The sequence below is a fragment of the Passer domesticus genome, chromosome 10 (genome assembly GCF_036417665.1).
Source record: "Passer domesticus isolate bPasDom1 chromosome 10, bPasDom1.hap1, whole genome shotgun sequence".
Lineage (NCBI taxonomy): Eukaryota > Metazoa > Chordata > Aves > Passeriformes > Passeridae > Passer > Passer domesticus.
Window position 1 is genome coordinate 4,786,106 of NC_087483.1, and position 8,599 is coordinate 4,794,704.

Genomic DNA, 8,599 nt, shown 5'->3' on the forward strand with positions numbered 1-8,599 from the left:
ATGGAGAAGGACCTGTAGGTTGGGATGGTGTCAGTCCTTGGCTTGGATGGAGGAGGATCTTTAAGTTGGGATGGCATCGGTCCTGCAGGTTGGGCACTGTAGGATGTGTAGGTTGTGTGGAGATGAACCTGTAGGTTGGGATGATGTGGGTTGGATGGAGAAGGATTTGTAGGTTGGAATGGTGTCAGTCCTGTGGGTTGGATGGAGGAGGACCTGCAGGTTAGTAAGGTGTAGGGCATGTAGGCTGGGATGGCATTGGACCTGTGGGTTGGGCAGTGTAGAATGTGTAGGTTGGGTGGAGAAAAACCTGTAATTGGAATAGTGTAGGACGTGTGGGTTGGGTGGAAGAGGAACTGTAGGTTGGGAAGGTGTAGGATCTGTAGTCTGGGATGGCATTGAACCTGTGGGTTGGATGGTGGACCACCTACAGGTTGGGATGGTGTCAGACCTGTGGGTCAGATGGAGAAGGACCTGTACGTTGGGATGGTGTAGGATGTGTGGGTTGGCTAGTGCAGGATGGGAGAAGGACCTGTAAGCTGGGACGACCTTCTTGCTGCATCTCTGGCTTTGACCAGCCCATTGATGCTGGTCTGGGAGCTCCTGGGCTTTGCTGTCACCTCTCTGGGCCAGGTGACCTCTCTCGCAGCTGCTGCCCCACAGGCCACCACACAGAGGCTGGCTTTGGCCATGTGTCCCCAAGAGGAAGCGTGCCCCCCACCCCCAGACCAGGGGGACTATCCCAAGGCCCTGCTGGTCCCATCACGCTCTCTCCAGACCGTGGCAGAGTTCCCACGGCGCTCAGGGAGAATGGGGACCCAGCCATTGTCCAACACCTTTGATATTTTCTGAGAGGAGCTATTTTTGGGCCGGGAGGGTCAAAGTCAGAGCAGGCCCAGGGGAGGAGGGTGGACAACTTCAAAGGCCAGCTCAGGAACACACGTGGAGACATCCAAAGCACCGCTGAGCAACCTCCCTTTAAAGGAGGATCCTGAACTCTGTTTTCGTGGTGGAAAGATCTTTCCAGAAGAAAGTTTCATAACCCCTCGGAAGGCCTCAGCCACTTTGTGTGGCTTGGTCCTTCTCTGCTGTCAGTTCAGCCCCATCTCCTCACTCCAGGCTGAGCGTTGTCCCCTGCCTGCTCTGAGGATATTTGGGACATCAAGGCCACTAAACTCCTTCCCAAAGGAAGTCACAGCCTGTCCCGCTGGCTCAACCCTGCTACTCGCTATCTCTTGCGTTAATTAATGTTTGCCATTAACCACACACTTGATAAGTTAACAGAGGGAGAAAAATGTCCCTCGCAGCCATCAACCCCGCAGTTGGGATATCTGCTTGGCTGAGCCCTCTTTACTCCGTCCAAGGGACGATTATTAGGAACATAAATTCGCCTGGAACATCAAAAGCCCCCCCTCCCTCCCGTTTGCTATTGGCACCTGGATGTGGATGAGTCACGCCGGCAATCGGAGATCTCCAAAGGAGCCGGCAAGGCGGGAGGGAAGGGGGAAGGGAAGCTGCTGCTTTCCCTGTTTTTGTGCAAGAGAGATGTCAGAGAGAAAAGTCTTTTCGCCGAGGAGCGTCTGTCAGCTGCGAAGTGTTGATGTTTGGGGCGGATGTGCCAAATACCTGCTAAAAACCCAGGGCTCAGTTTGTGAGGGCTGATCTTGGAGGAAATGGAAAGGAAACAGGGAGGAGACTGAGCATCTTTCTTGGGCAGCAAAATTCCACAAAATTTACCAGCAGCAGACCTTTCTGCCTGGAAGATAAGTAGAAAAACAAGTGAGAGGTCCTGTTAAAAACTTATCAGTCACTTTAGTGCTGATGTGTTGAAGATTTGGGCTCAAGGACCAGAACACTGCCCATTCTTTTCCTTGTTTCCACAGCTGACACACCCCTGTGCCTCTTCTCCATCCAAAAATGTCCCTGTCCCTTTGGATTACCGAAATAAACTCACACATTTGCCAGATATATTTGACCCTCCTTGAACAGTTACCCAGGCACAGCTTTGGGAAATACTAAACTTTTCCCTTGGGAACTTAATTCCTAGGAAAATCAGTTTCCCTGGCTGCTTTAAGCACCACGATTGCCTTCACAAAGGTGGATGCCAACAAAGTCAAGGCAAAGACCACTCAGTGCTTCCTGCAGCTCTCCAGATCCCACCCAGAGCATCCAGGACCTACATCTGGCAGGACAATGTGCCAGGAGGAGTCTCCTGGACCCTGCCCCAGTGGTGAATGTTGGGTGGGAACCACAAAGGGCCATCAAACAGGATGTGGGAGTGGGGTGAACAACAGCTGGATTATCTGGAAAGAAGGAATTTTATTAGAATGGAATAACAGAAACTCAGAATCATGGAATGGTTTGGGTTGGAAAGGGACCTTAAAGCTCATCTCATTCCAGGGCAAGGACACCTTCCACTGTCCCAGGTTGCTCCAAGCCCTGTCCAGCCTGGCCTGAGACACTTCCAGGGATCCAGGGGCAGCCACAGCTTCCCTGGGCACTCTGTGCCAGGGTCTCAGCACCCTCCCAGGGAACAATTCCTTCCCAATATTCCATCTAACTTTATTGTCCATCATTGTGATGCCTTTCCCCCCTGTCCTGTCACTCCCTGCCCATGTCCAACCTCCCTCTCCAGCTCTCTTGGAACACCTTTAGATGCTTATCTCAGTTTTCAGCTGGGAGAGATTGTCTCTCCTCACATCCAGAAATCCCATGAGCTCAGCCTTGTCTGAATTCAAGGCCCTCTTCCAAAACCTCTCAGAGATGCCTGGTGAGCAAGAGGATTGGGAAGGTGAAATTCTCTCCAGCCTCAGCAAGAGCAGGGCTGAACTTGGCCTGGTTTTAACCACGCTCTTTCCTGCTGCTCAGTCATCACTGCAAGAGGATTTTTGCCTTGGTCTGGACACATGACATGAAGCCTTCCCTGAAAAATCTCTCCTGGGAGGTGAAAATTTGGAATTGGGTGGTGGCTTAATGGTTTGACTCGATGATTTCAGAGGGCTTTTCCAACAGAAACAATTCCATGGTTCTCCAAATAGTGCTGAGGTTCTCCGAATAGTGGCTGGACCTCCAGGGACAAATCCACACTTCATGGGCATCCTGGCTTTGTCCTGGCTTTGTAGCAAGAAAACAAAGAGCTTTTGGGCTGTGAAAAAAAAAAAAAGAATTCTGAAAGCACAATTCTGGTTAGAAAACATGGAAAACTACTCAGCACAGAAGTGGTGAAATGGGGTTCCCCACCCCAAATCTCAGCAGCCTTCCTGAGGGCTATTTAATACCATGGGACAACTCACATTCCTCAGTGATTTGCTGAGCTGTGGAGTGGATTCCTTTCCTGAAGGATTCACATGCTTGGCAAAGGAGGTTTAGGAGAAATTTCTTCTTTTATTGCATTTTTTTTTGCTTATTGTTCTTTAGCTTGCTAATAAATAAGTGCATTCCAGGGTTTGAGATCATGAAAGGGAGAAGGAATGAAGGTAGGAAATGAAAACACAAAGGGCAGCAGAGCCACAGGCAGAGGCTTTGCTCCCTGGCTTATTTTGTGGCCAATTTCCCAAATTCCAGGCTCTTTCAGGATTATCTGTATCATGACTCAAGCAAACATCTTTCTGTTGTGTGGGTCTTAAGCAGGTAAAATATCTCAATGTCACAGCAAGCAGAAGTGAAAATATATTTGAATAAAACATTGTTTCTATTTTTCAAATATTTAACAACATAATTAATATTTAATTTAATATTTAGTTTAATGGAATTTCTTAGGAGATGTCAGTGCTCCATTTCTGGCTTTGGTAAGGAGACATCAGTAAGACTTTTAGACTTTGGTAAACTGACATCAGCTCTCAAATCCAGAATCTCTGATGTACAAACCTGGGTTTGGTTGTAACCTCCCACCCCCAGAAAAGGAAAGCTTATATAAATCAAGGTTTTGAAATCCTAACAGGCTGCAGAATGAAGGGCAGGTGTATTCGAGTTTAAATTAAAAAGTATTCTCTGGCTTTTATCCATGGAAAAGTCCTTTACAGAGGTGAGGAGAAGTGAACCACCACCTTCCTAGAGGTTGGAGATTAAGCTCTAAATGAGTTTCTAAACCAAGGTAAACTCCCTTGCTCCAGGGCGTGAACCAGTGAAGACCTGGAAGAAACCTCAGCCAAGCACAGTCATTCCCTGCCTGCTTCCAAGATTTTTATCCCTTTTTTACAGGCTGGCGATGCCAACAAACTCCGGGGATTGAAGAGGTATCAAACTATGGATTATTGTGTGTCTGTTTCTAAAGATTCCTCGGAAAGGCTCACGGAAAAGCACACTTCACTGAGTTTTTTGTCTGCTGCTCCTCTCGTGTGTCAGCTAATGAGCTGCCACAGCCCCAGAACAGGGCCAGGCAACTGCTTTATTTCAGTTAAATGGGACGTGAGAGCAGCGCTCTGGCACCTCCACCTCCAAACCGACAGCAAGGTATTGATTACTGAAGGAAATCAATTAAGTTTGGGCCTGGAATTGGCAGTGCAGTCAGATCTGTGAGAGCAGCAGGGTTATTCCCGAGGTGAAAAGGAGGTGAAGGCTTAATTACGTGGCTGAATCCAGGGCTGCCAGCGTGGAGAACTCGGGTGTTGAATGTCAGCATGGAAGCAGATTCCTATGGCCAGTTACAAATCACTGGGATTTATAATCACTTTATAGTCCAGGAATGCTGACAGCTTTAAATATAGCACCGTGCCTGTGATAAATTGCTGGCATTTTATTCTTGTTAGCCTTTTGTAACTAAATTTAAGGTATCCATTGCAGCGTGATCCAATTATGGAAGCGTAGTCAGGAACGGCTCCCCATGCAAGAGGCCACATCTATTTTTGCCTGCGAAGCTTAAGTCTGCATTTCTGAGCTCATGATTTATGGCAGGCTTTAAATTAATAACGAGGCATCCATCCACAGGCAAATATTTGTATTTGGAGAGCCATTCAGGCCCCAGCCGAGGCTTCCCGAGCAGCCAAGGATCAGTTACAACAATGCCCACACGGATCCTATTTCAAACATCACCTGGCCCTGCACAATTAGCATCAGCTCCTCCTTCTAACGAGAGCATGAAATTAATGGCATGTCAGCCGAAACTACTGAACCCCCATGAAACTATTCATTCCTGAGACCAACAAAAAGGCCATATTTCAGCTAAATTTCTGCCGGGCCGCACACTCGCCTCCGTTGCTGATGGATAAATTTCCATAAATATTTCCAGGGAGACTCAATGCAGGTGTCCCGCAGACTTTGTGGGATCAAGCAGGCAGCTGAGCGGGCACAGATGTGACCACACAGACAGACAGACAGACCCCAGGGGGTTGCAAAGCTGAGAGGGAGAGGGATAAACCCTCCCCAGGCTGTTACCTAGCAAAGACACGAGTTTGGGCACATTTTGAGCTGTCGCTTCTCGTGCATTAATCTATGGAAAATACACTGGAAAAGTGTATTTTTTTTTTTTCAGGAAAGTGCCTGGAGACCTGCTGGTGGCAGAAGCCCAGAGCCAAATGCTGTTACCATGGTCAGAGCTCAAGAAACCTCCTGCAATTAGTCCTGACTAGAGCAGCTTGTCCTGGAGACAAGGATTTATTTATTTTTAAACAGCTGGGGCTGTTGCAGCTTCAGGTTACCTGTGGAAATTGCAGCTCAGTTTTCTTTCTCTCGAGTCACCATAGAACAGTTCAGGTTGGAAGGGACCTTTAAAGGAGCTGGAAGATGCCATGAGGAGTCACAGCAATATCCATGGATAACCTTTCCTGGCTGGCTTTGTGAGTAGAGGGTTGTGTTGCCTGCTTGGTGATCAGATATTAGGAAAGATTTCTTTGTGGAAAGAGTTGTCAATCCCTGACACAGGCTGCCTGGGGTGGTAGTGGAGTCACGATCTCTGGAGGGATTGATGTGGCACCTGGGGACATGGGTTGGTGGTGGCCTTGGCAGTGCTGAGGGAAGGGCTGGACTCAGTCTCAGAGGGTTCTTCCAACTGAGATGTCTGGAGCTGTCTGATCTGGGCTGAGGACAGGACAGGAGGCCTGAAGATGCTCCCTGATCCATCTGCCCCAAAGCAGACACAGAACAAGTGCTCGCTGGGTGTCCCACCATGGTCAGTGGCAGCACAGAGAGCAGGATCTGGGTGTCCCACGCTGACCCCTGTGCCATTCTCCCTCTCAAAAAGCCCATTAACTCGATGGCTTGATGGTCAAAAAGTCCATTTACTACACAGCCTCCATCTGGAGTAAAGCTCCTGGTGTCCACCTTGAGCACCCTGGGCAGCAGCACCATCACTGGTGGACGTTTTTATCAGTAGTTAATTTAATGATGCTTTGAATCACATCTGTGTGTTCCTCTCCGTTGATGTGGGACCATGCAAGAGTTCATCTGCTTTATTCCTGTTTTTTTTTTTCTTTGGGAATGACCAGCTTCCTTTAAGATACTTTTCCATGTCTGCATGGCAGGAGTTTCTTTGGGAAAAACGACGTAATCCATCGAGGTCCTGCCTTGTTTGCCTGGCAGCCCAGCAGGAATGTGAGCACCACACAGCCTCAGCTGAGCGTCTCCAGGCTCTCCAGGCTGCAGCAGAGATTAATTAAGTGGTGAGTAAACATCTCTGCCCAGCCTGGCAGCCAGAGCGGAAAGCTGAGCTTAGCAGGGAAGGACAGCGAGGCTGTGAGTGACTGGGATCATATGGAATCCCAGAATCCCACACTGGGATGGGCTGGAAAGGACCTCAAAGCTCATCTGGTTGCACCCCTGCTATGGGCAGGGCCATCTTCCACTCTCCCAGGGTGCTCCAAGCCCTGTCCAACCTGGTCTAGCTTGGATATTATGGAACATTTCTTCTCTGAAAGGACCTGACCAGGCTGCCCAGGGATGGAAAAGCTCTGTGGATGTGGCACTTGGGGACAGGGTTGGTGGTGGCCTTGGCAGTGCTGGGGGAATGGTTGGACTCAGAGAGCTTCTCCAGCCTTAATGATTCTGTGATTCAATGATTAAAGGTCACTGCTCTGAGCTCATGACCCCCAGCACCCATCAGGGGAGACAACAGCAGTGCTGAAAGCCCCTGGCCTGGGTTGGAAGCTCCTTGAGGAAGGGGTTTCCAGCAGATCCCAGCCTGGCTGTGGCTGTGTCCCATCCTCTGGGGAGAAGCACATCCTTGAAGCACCTGGAAACACAGCCCTGCCCTCCAATGCTCATCTCCTACACCTCACGTTGCTCAAAGCCTGCTCTGAGGTGTCCTGCACCTGGGAAAACTCAGGAGAGCACCGTGTTCCCAGAGATCCCGGGGCCAGCCCCTCTGGACATTGTTGCATTTTCCTCTCCCTGTGTTTCACCCTGTGCTGAAGGGTAACAGCCACTTCAGCCAGGCAGGAGGTTTATCCAGAGCCTGGGAAAGACCTCCCTGCTCCAAAATGCAGCTGGGTGCTGGGGAGGCACCCATTTGCCCAGAACTCCATTCCTGTCTGCAAAGCAGGGGCAGCACCGCCCTGGGGTGTCCCCAGCTGACCCCAATCCATTGGATATAATTCATTAATCACTCCTCGCTGCTTATTAACATCATTAATGCAGCAGAGCCCGCGAGTCTTCACCACTTCACCCTCCATCTGTTCACGGATTGCTCCCTGTTTTTCACACTGCCTTGTTCCCACGGCGCTGAACCGAATGTTCTTCCCTTCCCTCCTTCCTCACCCTGTCTGCTGACAGCCCCAAACCCAGTCTGATCTGCAGCAAGGTCAAAATTATCTGACAGACTCGAAAAGATGGGTGAGCCTTCGCTGCAAGACAGCCTGGCACTGCCAGAGGGGGACAGATGACAGCAGCAATTTGTTTCTTTCACATAGAAAACTGGAAAATAAGAGTTTTTCCTATTTTTTTCCTGTTTTTCCTAATTTTTTTCCTGAAAACTGAAATATAGGAGTTTTTCCTAATTTTTTTTTCTCTGAGGTGCTCCTGAGGTGATGTTTTACCTCCCCAGCTTGTTTGAGGGTTCAACCAGAAGCTCACTTGGTGGCAGTGCCTCAATTTCTAATGGGCCCATCCCCAGTGAAAAGTCATGTCAAACCAAGTGTCATGCTTTTCCTTCCCCTTAAGGATGATCTGAGCGCTTCTCACCTCTGCCCAGAGCTTAAACTCAGCAGCACTGAAAGAATCTGCCCAGAGAAGCTGCAGAATTTGCAGGGCTGATATGAAAGAGTAAAAACCCAAAAACACCTGAAGGCAGGAGAGATCCCAGAGCTCCCTGACTCTGGGGCACAGGCAGTGCCTTGGAGCTGCAGTGCTGAGCCCTGCTGTGATTTTCAAACAGCTCATTTATTCTGTCCTCACTGACTGCTCGGCTCTGCAATTATTTGTCCTTGGTTTCACCAGCTCAGGACACGCAGCCTTTGCTTTTCCCCTCTCACAAATCTTGCTGTGCAAGGGGCAGAGCGAGCCCTGGCAGCAAGGACGGTTGTTGCAAGAAATCCAAGGCTTCAGGGGGCATTTACAGAACCCTGCTTGCTTTTAAAATGGTCTTTTTCCTGACCCTTTGTGGCTCCTGGTTGGACAAACCACCCCATAAATCCCAGGCACCGGTCCAAGGCAGTCTGCAGCACAGACCCAG